Raw genomic sequence first — 17,883 nt, 5'->3', positions numbered from 1 at the left:
GCTATGTGCCAGGCCCTTTGCACGCATCATCACATCCAGCCCTCCCACAACCCCGGGAGACGGGCTCCATTCCACTATGCCCACTCTACAGATGAGGAAGCTGAGGCTCAGAGGAACTCAGCAACTTGCTCTAGATCATGCAGCCAGGCATATGGTGGATCTAGGATTGCAAGCCGTCTGGCCCCAGAGCCCACGCTCTTCCTAATACTACCCTCAGATTCAGTGTTTGAAAATCCCACAAGCTGGGAGGGAGCCAGGTGGAGAGGGTCGAGGTAGGGCTGGGGGATCATTTCATCCACTAAAAAAACAACGCTGTCGGTCACAAGTGCTAGGTCACAGCAAGTCAGCAGACTTGGACCAGCCCGGGAGGGGGGGGGGGGGCGGGGGGGACCCCAGCCAGTAGCACAGGCAGATCATGCGCTCGCCTGGGATCTGGTCTTTCTTCTTTCCTTGCAGAGGCCTGCCCTGCCTGTGTGGACAGCCTGGCCGTTCCGAGACTGAGGCACCTGGACACCCCCAGAGCCCTGGGCCATGGGGTTAAGTGGCACCCGTGTAGACTGGATGGAAACGCTCTGTGCCAGGACCGTGGAAGGACCCACCCCCATCCCATAAAGTCCTGGATGAGTAGAGGAGGAGGGGGAGGAGGAGGAGGAGAAGACTCTTGATGGTAGAGCAATAACGCTGCTCTCCTTCAGAGCTTGGGTCTTAGGAGCACTCCCCATGGGACTGGAGCTCAGCCAGAGTAAAAGCCTGCAGTCCTGCCCTGGCCACCAGGGACCTGGATGACCCAGACCCTGTAACCTTGCTGACCTCACGTCCTACTTCTGTCCCTGCTGCTTACCCCTCCCCAGCCGCATGGGCCCCCTCTCCGTTCCTCAAACACCACAGGCTCATTCCTGCCTCTGACGCTTTGCAATTGTGGGTCCCTCTGCCCGCACGACCTTCAGACATCACATGGTTGGCTCACTTTCTTCTGGTCTTGACTGGAATATCATCGTCTCAGAGAGCCCCGCCCCCGGCAACACCATCTAAAGTTGCAAGTCAACCCCACTGTGGCCCAAACCCACTTTCTTGCCCTTTCTCCTTAATACCTCCGGCCATCTAGTGTAATGTGTTTCATCCTAATGTATGCATGTTTGTCCCTCTGTCCCACAGCAGCTCTGTGAGCACAGGGACTTTGGTCCATCTTGCTTTATCTCCAGAGTGTCTAATGCCTCCTGGCACACATGAGCACCATCCCTGAATGAGGTCTTTAACCTTCTGAAGGTGGGAACCAGCACCACCTGGGCCACAGTCTGGGTTGGTGTTTGGAAGTGACAAGATGTCACATCCAGGCACCTGGAAGAACCACCCAACTGTGAAAACAAGTGTGCATGAGCGAGGGCAGTGGGAGCCAGGCCAGGCCAGGCAGGAAATTTCCACTGGGTGGTCCCAATTATCACGGTAATTATAGCCACACTTTTCTCCCCATGACAGCATAGGCTTCCGTGCTTCTGTTCAATCAGGAGGGTCCAGACCGGCACCGAAGGGGCGGGGAAGAGGGAGGGAATGAGAGGGGAAAATTTAGAAAAAGATATTCAGAGTCAACAGGCAGCCACAGACTGACGGGAAACCAGAGGGGGTGAGCCGGAGAGCTAGAGTCGCTTAGAATATCTCGCAGTTGCTGGAACGCGACACCTCATGCTGTTGGGATTCTTGCCACACGGATCACATGTGTGGACTTGGATGCACTGAGCTCTCTTTCTCCCGCTGCAGCGCGGGCTCTTTGAGGGGAGCCCGCGTGCCTCTCACCTTGCCCTCCCGTGTGCCTAACTGGTGCCTGGGGGGCCCACACACCTGTGAGGGACTGACTCAGTTTTAAGTGGATTGAAGTGGCTGGGCTGGGGCGGGAGCAGTGGGGGGCGGGGGTCTCCTCCCTCTTTGCCCCTGACCAGCAAGGTGGCAATGGGATGGCTCTCCACCCCCTGCAGACCTCATTCTGGCACCTGTGACATAAAGGCAGGAGGTCATAAAGACATAAAGAGACCAGGTGATCTCTCCAACGGTCTCCAGCTCTAGCATTCTGTGGATTCGTGAGGATTTTGTTGCAAATTCCGCCATCTACTTCCTGAGGGAGGCCGCTGCTCCCCTTCCTAAGAGGGAAAATGAGTAAGTGCCAAGAGAGACAGGGTGCGTCCCGCCCCATTGCCCAGACCCTCCTCCTGATGATGTGTGCCAGCTCTCTGGAACCCGCACTTGGCTTTACGTGGCATCACTGTCCACTCTATTCCATGTGGCCTCGCGCAGGCCGAGGAGACCCCACCACCTCTGCAGCGTCACCCCCTCCCCTCCCACTGTCACACCTCCACCAGGGAGACCACATCACAACACAGCTTGGATTACCCCTCCTACCGATCCTTCAATGGCTCCCCACTGCCTACGGGATCAGGCACAATCCCTCACGGAATAATCAAGGCCCTCCATGATTTAGCACCACCTTCCCTTTCCCAGCTTCGACTCCCTTTCCCGTCCCTTTCTCGTCCTCTGTTCTCTAAATACTGTGCTTTCCCACCTCTGCACCTTTGCTCACCCTAGTGTCCCCTCCCAGAGTGCCCTCCCATCCCAGTGATAACTACTCATCCTCTGGTGACCCAGCCAAAGGCCATCCTCTCTCTCTGTCCATTAGACCTTTCCTGATTCTCCAAACAGTTGGAACATTTGCCCACTGTGCCTTGTCTGTATTTGTTGTGGACATCATGGAGGAGCATGACAGGGACTATCTCTGACTGATCTTTGCAGCCTTTGTGCACCAACCGGTGGCTTGCACACTCTGGGTGCTCCATATACTTGGTGGTGGGATGCCAGGGATCCAGCCCAGGGTGGAAATCTCCACCAGCACTGGAGCGCACGTTCTGTTCCAGCCACCGCTCCAGCTCCTACGTGCATGGACTGATTTCACCCCACAACAGTCCTGTGAGGCAGGTACTGTTACTAGCCCTGTCTTACAGGTGAGGCCGCTGAGGCTCAGGGAACTGAGCCCGAGGCCGCAGAGCTGGTGGCAAGCTGAGATTAGAGCCCAGATGGTCCGGCAGGCAGCCTAGCCCACATTCTTAGCAGCTGTCCCTACCTCAGGCCCTCCCCCAAGCCCCTGGCCCGATGGAGCCCAGCTCCTGTGCCCTCGCAGCCCTGCCCCTCCTCTGTCAGGAGCATAGGAAACCCGGCCTTGTCTGGGGTTGGGCAAGGCAGGGCTGGTTTCTTGGAGTCCCTCCTGTAATAGGCAGTGGAGGGGAGAGCAGTGTGGATTATTGACCCTGAGCCCAGAAGAGAAGGAGAGCAGAGGGGATGAGGAGATGAGTGTGAGCGGAGGTCAGTGGCGACTGGCTGTAAGAGCTGGAAGGATTAGGGACGGCAGATGGGGCGGGTCCCCTCTAACTCCCCCTCAAACAACCCCAGCCATGACAGCCACATGGCTGGCCATGGTATTAGAAGAAACCTCCCCAAAGCCCCCAAAAGGAATGTGCCAGCAAGAGCAGCTGCATTCTCCTATTAAATTCCTCACGGGGTTGTGGGACCCCAAGTCAACAAGAGGGGGTTCTAAGAAAGTGCGATTAAGGGCCCCCACGACTGTCTTTATCTGACACCCAACATCTGGATGAAACGTGAAAAATCATCATTGTCAAGGTTTCTGTCTTTCTTTCTTTTCTTTTTTCTTTTCTTTTTTTTTTTTTCCCTGTACAAAGCTCTAGGTATTTAGAAACATCTGGGTGATGGGCTGGCTGGTTCTGCTTTTTGTCCAGATGTTCAGCGTTCCCTAGGTTCAGCCTGACGGTGGTTGCTGTAGAGACAGATTCAAATTGAGGAGGCCAGGGGATCGTGAGGGAGGAGAGGTGGCAGTTCTGCCCTGTGGAACCTTCTGCCCCTTGGCTCACTCTGTCCTCACCAGAAAATTTGTTCTCCCCAACCCCCGCCAGGTTGCATGGAGCTAAGAGACACTGCCTTTTATACAACATCTTCCACTGGGAATCGGCCCGGCCCAGCACAAAATTAGCTGGCGTCTTACGGCTCCTGGATTATGCAGGCAGAGATTTTGATTGAATCTGGCAACCAGATTTATGAATCAGTCGATATTTATTGCGGGGAACAATCCATCTTCATGTCTGGTCTGTGCACACAGAGCCCCACTCAGGGCACACCCGAGGCCTTGGTGCTAAATGTTGGAACGGTCTCCGTGAACACATCTGAGGGAGGGGGCAACGGAGAGGGGTCTGACACCGATCAAACAGGAGTCAGCGTATAATGAGGGGAAGTGTAACTGGGGGGGCGGGGGGGAGGGGGAGGTGGGGAGGGCGAGAGAGAGCTACCATAGCCATCCCATGTTTGTTCCTGTCTGCTCTTCTGAACCCTCTCCCAATCCCCCACACCATCTAACAAAAGTCAACTAATATTACATTATTTGAAGTCAAACGTGATATAAAATTTTGATATAATGCATTCCAAAGTAAAACGAAATTGTGTGTGTGTGTGTGTGTGTGTACTTGCGTGTTCTAATGATCTACTCTTGGGTTCCCTCCCCTACCCACTGGCCCAGGTATTAAAGGAAATAACTGAGCCTGACCACCCAAGCTCAGTCTTCTGATGGACCAATCACAGAGCTGGGGGTGTGACTCGGCTGATGAATGGCCAGGGAAAAGGCTACTCAGGATTCGCTCATTTGCATGCCTGTGCTGATTGGCTGAACCACTGCCCCCAGTGGTGGAAAGCAAGTTCCCAGTCCAGGCAGAGGGAATCCAGGAGTCAATCCCCCCGCCCCGCCACTCCCCCCAGGCATTCAGCTCACTCTGAGACCCAGGAAAGATGGTCCCTTACCCATCTGAGCTTCTTAGCCTGATTGTGGTAAGGGCAGAATTTAAGATGGGTGGGAAGGAAGAAAATAAGATGGTGTCCCCAAATCACCTTCCGCTGTCCCCTTTCCAGCTCTGACTCAGCCTCCTGTCCCACACACTCATTCCTCTGTCCTTGTCTGCCAAGGTGACCACCTTTTTGGAACTGTACCTGGCAGCCCACCCCTCCCCCAAACCCTTCCCCAAGTAACCCTAGTTACAAGGTAACTACGGGGCGTTGAGAAAGGACAAGGGAACTATTTGGAGGAGCAAGCTCCCCGCAAATTGTAGAACAGAGTCTCTCTAGCTGGGAAGAGAATGGGCAGCACCCAGAAGGGATAAAAGACGACTGCCCCCACTCAAGGGCCAGGACACCTGGGCTCTTAACTAGTTCTGGACCTCTGGTCAATTACTTCACCCCGGAGGCCCTTATAAGATGGGGAATCACCTCTTCTCAGACTTCTCCCAAAGCTGGTAGAACAAGACAACACCCATGAAGGGCTGGAATCTCCGTGGCTCCAAACGGACAGAATCGCATCCGATGGGTAAATTTACAGGCGGTCAGGCTTTCCCTTGGTGTGTAGAAGAACCTTTCTATATTCAAAGTGTCCAGTAATGGAAACGGTTAAGATAGTGATTGAGCACAATTCAAGCATCCAAGCAGTTTGGATGACCGTCTGTTGTAGAGTATAATTTCTGGACACTTTGATGCACTGGATGAGAATTTTGGCATAATCTGCTGGCTGCCTCCAACTCTTTATGATTCTATGACTCATTCATTTAGCAAATGTTTATTGGCTACCCGCTAGACCCAGCTCTGTGGCTCGTGTGCTGTGTGACTACCAGTTTCCTCTCTAGAGTCCGTTTCCCATACATAAAGTGAGGGTGTTGGGCCAGTGGAACTCTAAGGTCTAGAGCCAGCTCTGATAGGCTGCCTTGTTCTAAATGGAATCACAAGGAAGTGCAATAGCCCACCTGCGCCCCCCTCCCCATCCCCTAAGACTCCTCTTTCTCCCACTTTTTCCTGCATTACCCATAACTTAGCAAAGTCGGGACAAAATGAACTTCTACTGGCCCGGGATGCTGTGTGAAACAGATGGCCCTGTTGCCATGGAGACCAGGGGGCTACTTGTCTTGCGGGGCTGGGACTGGGTGGGGGGCTAAGTCAGGCACGGGTGATTTACTCCTGCAATAGCCCAGCCTGGAATCTACATGAATGTTAAAAAGGAGTGGCTCTAGGCAATCACTCAGCCAGACAGATCAGAAACCACTCAAGATGAAAGACCCAGAGCATCTCTTCCCAGGGTGCCAGCTACTTCCTGGCTCCCCACCCCCACTGTATAATCTTAGGCCATTCAGCCCCTCTCTGGCACAGGAGATTTGACCCCGAATCTAGAGGAACACACAGTCTGTTGTGAAGAGGGGAGATACAGGCAGTTCTGGAAGGGACATTCTGCGGACTCAGGAAGACTGACTTCCTGGGCTTGTTGGAAAAAGGAGTTCTCTGGCAATCAGCACTGTGCAACCACGGATGGGCTGCCCCAGGAGGCAGTGAGCTCCCCACCCCTGGGAGCATTCAGACTGGGCTGGGAAGATCCTCGGTCCGAGATTATCAGAACAACTTCCCCCATCAAGTAAGGAGATTCTAAAGGCAGCTCTTCCAATTCTGAGATCTTGTGATAGCAGAGGCAGTGAGATGTGATGGTTCTGAACATGCACTTTGGAGTCAGACAGACCTGGGCTCAGGTCCCAGCTCTGCATCCAACTTGCTGTGTGACCTTGAGCAAGTTAATTTTCTCTGAACATCTATTTCCTCACCTGTGAAAAGTGAGTCATAATACCAGCCTTACAGGATTTTTTGGGAAAGGATTAAAGCGAAACACAGCATCTGAAGTGCTTAGTATAATATCTTGCACATGTTAAGTACCCAGTAAGTGGCAGGTATCATTATTAGTTTATAATGAGTAAACCTACACAGGAATGGAAAGTTCCCCAGCTGTTTGGATTGGACGCCTGGCTCCTCATCTGCCATTCACTGTGTGAGCGTAGGCAGATTCCTTTTTTTTTTTTTTTTTTTTTGTATAGTTGACACACAATGTTACATTAGTTTCAAATGTATGACATAGTGATTCAACATCTCTGTAGGACATTGTGATTCAAGGTCACTATACATTAAGTGGTGTTCACTACACATGTAGCTACATGGAGAGAATTTCCTTACAAAAAAAAAAATCTCTGGGGGCCCCTGGGGTGGCTCAGTAAGTTGAGTGCCTGACTTCGGCTCAGGTCACCATCTCGAGGTTCGTGAGTTGTGAGCTCCCCACATCGGGCTCACTGCTGTCAGCACAGAGCCTGCCTTGCAAGGATCCTCTGTCTCCCCCTCTATCTACCCCTCCCCCACTTGTGCCCTCTCAAAAATACACATTAAAAAATAAATAAATAAATAAATAATCTCTGCGCCTCAGTTTCTTCGTCTTGTAAAATGAGGCTAATAATAGCTCTTACCTCATGGGCATATTGTGAGGGTTGAATTCTATAATCCATGTAAAGTGTTTGGAACAGAACGTAGCACAAAGCAAGGGTCCAGTAGCCGTGTGCTAACGTCACTGTCACTGTCATGACCATCACCAGCCTCAGCCTCAGCTCTAGTTTACCTCCCCAGTGACTGGTTCTTGTTAGGACTTATCCAAGATCAAAGTGGGATTTTTTTGTTGTTGTTGGAGATTTTATTTTTTTGTTGTTGGGAGGGAGAAAACATTTAAATTCTACTGTTAGCAAGTTTCAATTACACAACACAGTATTATCAACTGTAGTCACCATGTTATACATTAGATCCTCAGACCTTATGGATCTTATAACTTCTACCAGCCTCTTTCTATTTCTGCACCCCCCCCCCCCCGTCAGTCTCTGCCAACCACCTTTTTACTCTTTATTTCTAGGAGTCTGACTTTTTATTTTAGATTCCACACATGAATGAGAGCATACAGTATTTGGACTTACTTCACTTAGCATAGTGTCTAGGTGAGGTGATGGATGTGTTACTTAACTTGATGGGGGAAATCCCTTCACAATGAATATGTATATCAAGTCATCACGCGTACACTTTAAATATCTTATAATTTTGTCATTTACACATCAATAAAGCTGGGGTGGTGGGGAAAGACAAGACAAAACAAATGCTGGCAAGGATGTGTAGAAAAGGGAACATTTGTACACTGTTGGTGGGAATATGAATCGGTGCGGCCATTATGGAAAACAGTAGGGAGGTTTCTCACAAAATTAAGAGTAAGACCACCCTACGATCCAGCAATCCCACTTCTGGGTATATAGCCAAAGAAAATGAAGTCAGAATCTTGAAGAGATATTTGTACTCCCATGGTCACTGAAGCATTATTCACAGTAAGCCAAGACGTGGAAATGACGTAAGTGTCCACCAATGGGTGAATGGATAAAGGAGATGTAGTATATGTACACAATGGAATATTACTCAGCCATAAAAAAGAAGGAAATCTTGTGGAAACACGGATGGCATTTGAGGACATTATCCTAAGTTAAATGAGTCAGAGAAAGACAGACTATGATATCACTTACGTGTGGAATTTTTAAAAGCCCAAATTTGTAGAAACAGATTGTGGAATGATGATTGCCAGGGGCTGGGAGGTGGGGAAATGGGGACATGCCAGTCAAGGGCACAAACTTCCCATTACAAGGAGACTAAGTTCTGGGGTCATAATGTACAACATGGTGACTATAATTAATGATACTGTACTATATACTTGAAAGTTGCAAAAAGGGTAGATCTTTTTTTTTGATGTTTATTTATTTAGTTTTAAGAGAGAGAGCAGGAGCATAAGTGGGAGAGGGGCAGAGAGAGAGAGAGAGAGAGAGAGAGAGAATCTAAGCAGACTCTGTGCTGTCAGCACAGAGCCCGACTCAGGGCTCGATCCCACGAACCATGAGATTATGAACTGAGCCAAAACCAAGAGTTGGACACTTTACTAACTGAGCCACTCAGGTGCCCCAAGAGTGGATCTTAAATGCTCTCACCATGAAAAGGAAATGGTAACTATGTGAGGTTATCCAGGTGTTTACTAACTCTACTGTGGTGACCTCTTCGGAATATATACATGTATCAAATCTTCACATTATACACCTTAAACGTGCACAATATTCTATGTTGTTTAAATCTCAGTAAAGCTGACGGGGGGGGGGGGGGGGGGGGGGGGGACAAAGATCAAAGGAGTGAATGAGCCAGACATGAGGTGAATGGGAAACCCACATCAACAAGAAGCATTTGTGAGAACTTGCAGTATTTGCTGCCCTAGGCTAGCTGGAAGGATGCAGAGGACCTGCCCTTGCAGAGCTTACACTGAGTTTAGACAACCAGCACCTTCAGGAAGAAACGATCAAAGGGTCATGATATCCCAGATGGTAAAACCAGTCATGCTTCCTGGAAGAAGTGAGAGTTGCATGAGGCTGGAAGGAGGGGCAGGAATCTGGCAAGTATCCAGACATGGGGGTGGGGGCTGGGATGGAAGCATTCTGGAAAGGGGGCCAGTGAAGGCAAAGACCCAGGGTGGCAGCACATGGCCTTTCTGGAAGACAGTGAAGGATAAACAAGGATAGGCCCCAGAGTTTCTCTACATTCTCTACAGGGCCTTTTTATTTAATTTAGTTTGTGTGTGTGTGTGAGGTCTCAACCTAGAAGTGGCAATGGAATGGGCTAGAAATGCCCAGGAGCAACTCACCTGGGCCCTGGTGAACTTCCCACAGATATCTCCCCTTTCCAAACCAACGTTATGACTGGATTGGCCCTTGTGGTTCTTGTTACGATTTCAACAACCACCCTTCAGCAAGAATTGTCAGGAACCTTTTTAAAAATAAAGGTTTTATTACTTACAAGACCTGGAAATTACACAGCACACCTGGGGCCACACAGCGAGGTCACCGGTGGAGACAGAGCCCATCTGGATGGGGCTCCTGTTTTTATTGGGGTCAAGGTTGGAGGCCACGGGTGTCTCAGGCTCACTCTTTATTGGTAAATTTAAAATATAAAGGTGGGGGCACCTGGGTGGCACCGTCGGTTAAGCGTCTAACTTCAGCTCAGGTCATGATCTCGCCGTTAGTAAGTTGGAGCCCCATATCAGGCTTGCTGCTGTCTACCTGTCAGCACAGAGGTTGCTTCGGATCTTCTGTCCCCCTCTCTGCCCCCATCCATGCTTGCACTCTCTCAAAAGTAAATTAACATTAAAAAAAATAATAATAAAATAAATAAACATGGGGCACCTGGGTGGCTCAGTCAGTTAGATGTCCAACTTTGACTCAGGTCATGATCTAATGGTTTGTGAGTTCAAGCCCTGCGTCAGGCTCTGTGCTGACAGCCCAGAGCCTGGAGCCTGCTTCAGATTCTGTCTCCCTCTCTCTCACCCTGCCCCTCCCCACTCGCACTCTCTCACTCTCTCAAAATTAAATAAAACATTAAAAAAATTTTAAAACTAAATCAATAAAATATACAGATAGGAATGTAAAGCACAGGGAAGGGGGGTGCCTGGGTGGCTCAATTAAGTGTCCAACTTTGGCTCAGGTCATGATCTCTGGTTTGTGCATTCAAGCCCCTCGTCGGGCTCTGTGCTGACAGCTCAGAGCCTGGAGCCTGCTTCGGATTCTGTGTCTCCCTCTCTCTCTCTCTCTCTGCCCCTCCCCCACTCATGCTCTGTCTTTCTCTCAAAAATAAGTAAACATTAAAAATTAAGAAAAAAAAAGCACAAGAAAGAGAAAAGACAAGTGGCCCAAATGGTGAGTTATCAAAATGAGCTAGGATCTCTAAAACAAAGGAGCCTCAGCTAGAGGAAGTGGCCTGGGTCTTTACCCAGTCTGTGGCCGACTAAGTGCTTATTCCAGATAGTGAGATCACAGTCTTTGGAGTAGATCTCTTGGCAAAGCGTAAGCCAGCCCTTGCGTCACAAAAAAAGAAAAACTGTCGGGGCTTACGCTCTAGGCATCTTTGCCTGAAGATGAGGGAGAAGAGAATTAGGAAACAAGATTCCAGCTTCCCCGGGGAAGGCAGAGACCCAGGTCCGTTTCCTCCTAGTACTTGAGTGACCTTGAGCAAGTTACGGTTCTAAAGCCTCAGTTTTCCTATCCTTACCAGGACACTAATACGCGCCCCTAAAAAGTAACGCTAAGCTAACATTTATGAAGCACCTGGAAAGCAGTGGTACTCAATCAATAGTAGCTATGGTTTGTCCTGGGAGTGGTAAAGAACAAGGGAAGCTTTTTCCTGATATCTATCTATCATCTATCTATCTATCTATTTATCTATCTATCTATCATCTATCTATCATCTATCTATCTATCTATCATCTATCTATCTATCTATCTATCATCTATCTATCATGTATCTATCATCTTTCCTGATAGATAGATATATTCTTTTAAATTCCAGTACAGTCAACACACAGTGTTATATCAGTTTCAGGTGTACAATAGAGTGATTCAACAATTTCATACATTGCTCAGCGCTCATCACAATAAGTGTGCTCTTAATCCCGTCCACCCGTTTTACCCATTGCCCCCCCCCCCGCCCCCACTCTGGTAACCATCAATTTTTTCTCTGTAGTTGAGAGGCTGTTTCTTGGTTTGTCTCCTTTTTTCTTTGTTCATTTGTTTTGTTTCTTAAATTCCACATATGAGTGAAATCATCTGGTACTTGTCTTTCTGTGACTGACTTGTTTTAGTGTTATACCTTCTAGATCTGTCTATGTTGTTGCAAATGGCAAGATTTCATTCTTTTTTTTACAGCTGAGAAATATTCCATTGTGTGTGTGTGTGTGTGTGTGTGTCCATTCATCTACCAGTGGGCATTTGGGCTGCTTCCATAATTTGACTATTGTAAATAATGCTTCAATAAACAAGGGTGCATATATCCTTTCAAACTGGTGTTTTCATATCCTTCAGTTAAATACCCAGTAGTGGAATTACTGGGTCATATGGTAATTCTATTTTTAATTTTTTGAGGAACCTCCATACTGTTTTCCACAGCGGCTGCACCAGTTTGCATTCCCACCAGCCGTGCACGAGGGTTCCTTTTTCTCCACATCCTCACCAACACTTGTTGTTTCTTGTGTTTTTTAGTTTAGCCATTCTGACAGGTGTGAGGTGGTATCCCACTGTGGTTTTGATTTGTATTTCCCTGATGACAAGTGATGTTGAGCATCTTTTCATGTGTCTATTGGCCACCTCTAATTTCTTCTTTGGAGAAACGTCTGTCCATGTCTTCTGTCCATTTTTATTGACTTATTTGGTTTTTTTTTCAGTGTTGAGAGTAGGAAGTTCTGTAAATATTCTGAATACTAACACTTTATCAGATATGTCATTTGCAAATATCTTCTCCCATTCAGTAGGTTGTCTTTTTGTTTTGTTGATGGTTTCCTTTGCTATGCAGAAGCTTTTTATTTTGATGTAGTCCCATTTTTCCTGCTATGTTTTAATGAAATTAATCATTGCATGGTAGGAAAGATGGATTGGAGTGGGGCAAGGGGAAAGGCCAAGAGATAGATTTAGAGATGTGTCATTCAGGAGTAATGTAAATTCTGCTTCAAAATTTAGTGGAGACAACAGAGACTGAAAGGAAGAAAAAGAAAAGGACCCAGCAGAGCAGATGTTGGTAAATAATGGAGAATAGCAAGGACTCACTGGTGACTTCACACTTTTAGGAAAGGGAGGAGAACCGAGAGAACAGGAGAAGAAGGGATTGATGGAGAAAAGGGTGAGTGGTTCCACATGGAAACCCTGATCTTCACAAAATGGTTCTATATTCAGTCAACAAACATATGTTGAGCCTAAATGGTGTCAGGCACTAAGAATATAAATATGAACAGACATGGTTCCTGCCCCCAGGGACTTTATGGTATCAGTAGGGGAAGCAAAGACATCAACCAATGCATGCAGTGAAGTATAACAGATGCTTTTATCCACAATGTCAGTCCAATTAGACCGCAGAACAAGGAGGTGATTGATTTCACTAGATTTCAAGGAGGAAGTTACTCAAGAACTGTGTAAATGTTCTCCAGGAAGACTTTGAGGGAAAACATACTCCATATGGAGAGACAGCATGAGAAAAATACCAGTGAGTGAAACATGACATATTCTAGACTTATAAGTTGGTCTGATACTTGGGACTATCAGATCCAGAGCTGAGGCTAGAGATGCCTAAAGATACCATGGCATGGACAGTAGTGTGGGCCATAATACAGAAAGAGGGAAGGATCAAGACGAATGTTGTGTTGGGGGGTGTTAGAACCCTAATGGGAGTTCAGGACCCATGGGTTTGATGTCAGAGGAGAGTTCAAATGGGAAGAATCAAGGACAATTCTTCCTTTAAGGTAGGAGGGAAGGAAGAAAGAGAAGGTAGAGGCATGTTGAAATAGGGAGGGGGAACTGACTGGCCTAGGAGGTCCACCCTTGACCTTCCAGAAAAGTCAGAGGCAAGAGCATTAGTTCAAACACGTTCCTTGAAAAATGAAAGTTACTATAATGACAGGAGATAAAATAGAAAAATCTAAATAGCCTTATATCTATTAAATAAAGCTAATTTGTTATCAAAAACTTGCCCACAAGGAAAACTCCATAATGATGGTTTCACTATGAATTTGATCAAACATTTAAGAAAGAAATAGTATCAACCCTCTATAAACTCAGAAAATAGAGGAAGATGAACATTCCCAACTTGTTTTACAATGCCAGATTAACCCTGATACTAAATCCTGACAAAAACATTACAAAAAAGAAGAAAAGACAACAAATATCCCTCATGAACATAGATCCTTAACAAATTGTTAGCAAATAAAACCAGCAAGACACAAAAATATACATCATGACCAAAGAGGTTTATCCTAGGAATGCAAGATTATTTGAACACTCCAACTCATTAATGTAATTCACTACATTAACAGAATAAAGAAGAAAAAACATGACTGTTTTTATCAATTCCAACACCTGTTCATCATTTTTTTTAATCTGAGCAAATTAGGAAAAGAAGGAATTTCTTTAACCTGATAAAGTACATCTATGAAAAACCTACAGCTAACGTCATATTTAGTATGATTTTTAATACACATTCTCCCTAAGATTTGGAACAAAACAAGGATGTCCAGTCTCACTACATTTATTTAATATTTTGTTGGAGGTTTTGGCCAGAGGCCAAATTGCTTAATTAGGCAAAATAAAGGAATAAAAGGCACAGAGATCAGAAAGAAAGAACTAAAACTTTATGCACAGATGACATGACTTTTTATGTAAAAAATCCTAAGTAACCTACAAAATAGCAACTAGAACAAGTAAATGAACGTCGCAAAGTCACAAGATAAAAGAATAACACTCACAGATCAACCACATTCCCATATACTAGCAGCAAACCATTGGAAAAAGAAATTTAAAAAAACCTCATTTACAATAAGGCCAAAAAACATAAAAAATACTTAAGAATGGATTTAACAAAAGATGTACAAGAACTATACCCTGGAGATGGCTTAAAAGACACTGAGATAAGTTAAGGAAGACATTTTTGTTTTTGTAGGCAAAGACTCAATATTGTTCAAATGTCAATTCTTTCCAATTTGATCTACAGATACAACACAATCCCAATCCCAGTTTCCAGCAGGCTTTGTTTTTGTTTGTTTGTTTTTGTTTATTTGTTTGTTTCTAAGTAAGCTTCACACTCAGCCCAGGGCCCAATGTAGGGCTTGAATTCACAACCCCTGAGATCAAGAGTCAATGTTCAAGTGACTGAGCCACCCAGACACCCCCAGCAGACTTTATTTGTAGAAAATGATGGGCTTATTCTAAAATTCATGTGGAAATGCAAAGGACCTAGAATATCCAAAGCAATCTTGACAAAGGAAAACAAAGTTAGAGAACTTAACATTACCTAATTTCAAGGCTTGCAACAAAGCTGGTATGCTATCTTCCAAACAGTATGGAAGTATAAAGAGACACATATAGTTCAATGGAACAGAATAGAGAGCCCAGAAACAATGAGGAACCAAGCAATCTTATGAATAAAGCAATCTTTTAACAGGTATGGTTGGCAAAACTGGCTCTCAATATGGAGAAACGTGAACACTGATTCTTATCTAGCAAATACACAAAATTTAATTTGAGATGAATTATAGATCTAAATCTAAAAGCTAAAATTATCAAGTTTCTAGAATAAAACTTAAGAGAATATCTTCATGATCTGCAGATGGGCAAAGGTTTCTTAGGTAGGAGGCAAACAATAGAAGAAAAAATAATTGTCATCCAGATTTTATAAAAATTAAAAACTTCTGCCCATCAAAACTACAGTTAAGAAAATAATGGTGTGCAATGGCTGCAAACAGTGGCTTCCTCAGTAATATATGCAGTCTGTTGCTTGTGTGGGTTGTCCTAAGGGACCTTAGAGACCACACTTGCCAGTGAACATGCATGTCTGAACTCATGCTGTCCCCAGTCTAGGCTCCAGACAGTATTCAGAGTGTCTTTGGAAAGTCCCAGGGCACAGTGGTCATGGTCCACATTGGCCAAGTTGTCATGTCCTTCCACGCCAAGTTGCAGAACAAGAAGCATGTGATTGAACCCCTCCATAGTGCCAAGTTCAAGTTCCCTGGTGGCCAGGTGGTCCACATCTCCAAGAAGTGGGGCTTTACCAAGTTTAATACAGATGAATTTGAAGACACGATGGCTGAAAAACAGTTTATCCTGGATGGCTGTGGGGTCAGATACATCCCTAACTGAGGCTCCCCAGGGCAAATGATGAGCTCTGTACTCCTGAGAGCTTCTGCACTGCCCCTCCTTAGGCCCACCAATAAATCCTAATTGCTACCCAAGAAAGAAAATGATGACAAGTCACAGACAACGAGGAAATATTTGTAAAACATTTCCATTAAAGGAATTGTATCAAATATATACAAGGAACTAAAACACAAGAATAAAAGCACAAACAACCCGATAAAGAGAAGGGCAAGAGAATTGAGCAGACATTTCAAAATAAGGTGGATGAACTAAATGTATGCCTACCCTATGGCCCAGTAACTCCACTTCTAGGTATTCACCTAAAAGAGAAGAAAACATACATCCACAAAAATACTTGTACAAGAACATCCCTAGCAGTTTTATTCACGGTAGCCCCTAACTAGAAACAACTCCATGTAATGGGAAAAATGGATAAACAAATTCTAACCGTTAATGGGTGATACAAAAGGAACACAGCACTAACACATGCAACAAAATGGATGGATCCCCAAAACATGATGATACTAGTCGGTTCCATTCACATGAAATTCTAAAAAGGTCTGTCTAAAAATGAAAACTGATTGCTTCTGCAAGATGAGAACAGTGATTGACTGGAAATGGGCATGAACAGACTTCCTACATGATAGAAATGTTCCATATCTTGATAGGGATTTGGGTTACACATGTGTAAGCATTTGTCAAATCTCCTGGAAGAATATACTTATACTCTGTGCATTTTACCATTTCACTGATATAAATTTAACACCCCAACACACACACACACACGCAAACCACAAGCAAATATTGAATTCTGCTTAATGATATGCATGCTGAAGTATTTGAAGTGAGGTATGCTGATGATCTACATCTTATTTAAAAATATACCAAAAATAAGATGTATTGAAGGATAGATATATGGATAGATGTTTGAAGAAGGGAGATAGAGCAAAATGTTCACATTTGAAGAGTCTACCTGCTGAGTAGCCAATTGTGAGTACTCACAATTCTTTTCATGTTTAAAATTTCGCAATAAACCTTTGGGGAAAGGGGAGTCAAAAGATGGGATGCAAAGCTGGTCAAGAATGGAAAAATCTCACAATAGCCTTGAGGTGAACCAGGAAGGAGTGGTCAGAATTTCCTGGGTGAAAGAAGGGTTCAGCTAGGTTTCTATAGCCCTTGTGTGTCAGAAAGTCAGTCAGCCTGTGTCCCAGCCGTTCTTTTTCAACAGTCACACCCAGTCTGCCTGATCACACCTATCCAATAGGACATCTGAGAGACAGCATGGTGACATTACATTTTCCATCTCCCCATGAGAGAGTGTCCTCCCCACAGGAGACCGGAGATTATCCCAGGACAGGAACTAGGTATCCCCCAACAGACTAAATGCTTACTTTATTTTTTTAAGTTTATTTTGAGAGAGAGACAGAGAGAGTGGCAGAGAAAGAGGGAGAGAGAAAATCCCAAGCAGGCTCTGCATCGTTAGTACAGAGCATGACGCGGGGCTTGATCTCACAACCACCAAATCATGACCTGAGCCGAAACCAAGAGTCAGACGCTTAACCAACTGAGCCACACAGGTGCCCCTAAGCACTTACTTTAATTTTTTAAATGTTTATTTATTTTTGACAGAGAGAGAGAGAGAGACAGAGCATGAGTGGGGGAGGGGCAGAGAGAGAGAGGGAGAGAGAGAATCCTAAGCAAGCTCCAGGCTCTGAGCTGTCAGCACAGAGCCCGCCATGGGGCTCGAACTCACGGACCACGAGATCATGACCTGAGCTGAAGTCAGACGCTCAACCGACTGAGCCACCCAGGCGCCCCCCCCTAAGTACTTACTTTAAATAAGACCTGGGTCTTCCCCATCACACCGTGAGCTTCCTCAGGCTAGAAGTTAGCTCTTCCATCAGTTTGGGAACTCTGTTAGGATGGAGACTAACTCCACCATCAGAAGGCTGCCCTGGATGTATCTGCCATTTGACAGGGGCCTTTCAGAGAGCTGTCAATTGTTTCCTGTGTTTCTCCCATGATTCCCACTTGAGCTGTGCAGGTTGAGTGCACTCAGCAGAGAGTGAGAGAGGAGTTACTGACAGTTTCCAAGCAGGAATGCTCCAACTTCAATCATCCCAGAAGCTGACACTCTTTTACATTTAGCTAGGGAAAAGCAACATGAATTCACTGTAGTGATTGAGACTTTACACGCCCTAAAGTGAAGAAATTCTAACTTGAGGTTCCCTCAGCAACTGTAGCTGGGCAACGT

At 45.9% G+C, this 17,883-nt stretch overlaps 1 pseudogene; it reads left to right on the top strand.

Annotated features, from left to right (window-relative positions):
* The first annotated feature begins 15,197 nt into the window (after window positions 1–15,197).
* On the top strand, window positions 15,198–15,306 carry LOC128774352 (small nucleolar RNA SNORA70; annotated as a pseudogene).
* The last annotated feature ends 2,577 nt before the right edge of the window (window positions 15,307–17,883 follow it).

This window comes from Panthera pardus, unplaced genomic scaffold (assembly GCF_024362965.1).
Source record: "Panthera pardus isolate Hobbes unplaced genomic scaffold, ASM2436296v1 HiC_scaffold_3, whole genome shotgun sequence".
Taxonomy (NCBI): domain Eukaryota; kingdom Metazoa; phylum Chordata; class Mammalia; order Carnivora; family Felidae; genus Panthera; species Panthera pardus.
The sequence above is the reverse complement of the archived record's forward strand: the minus strand, read 5'-3'. Positions and strand labels throughout refer to the sequence as shown.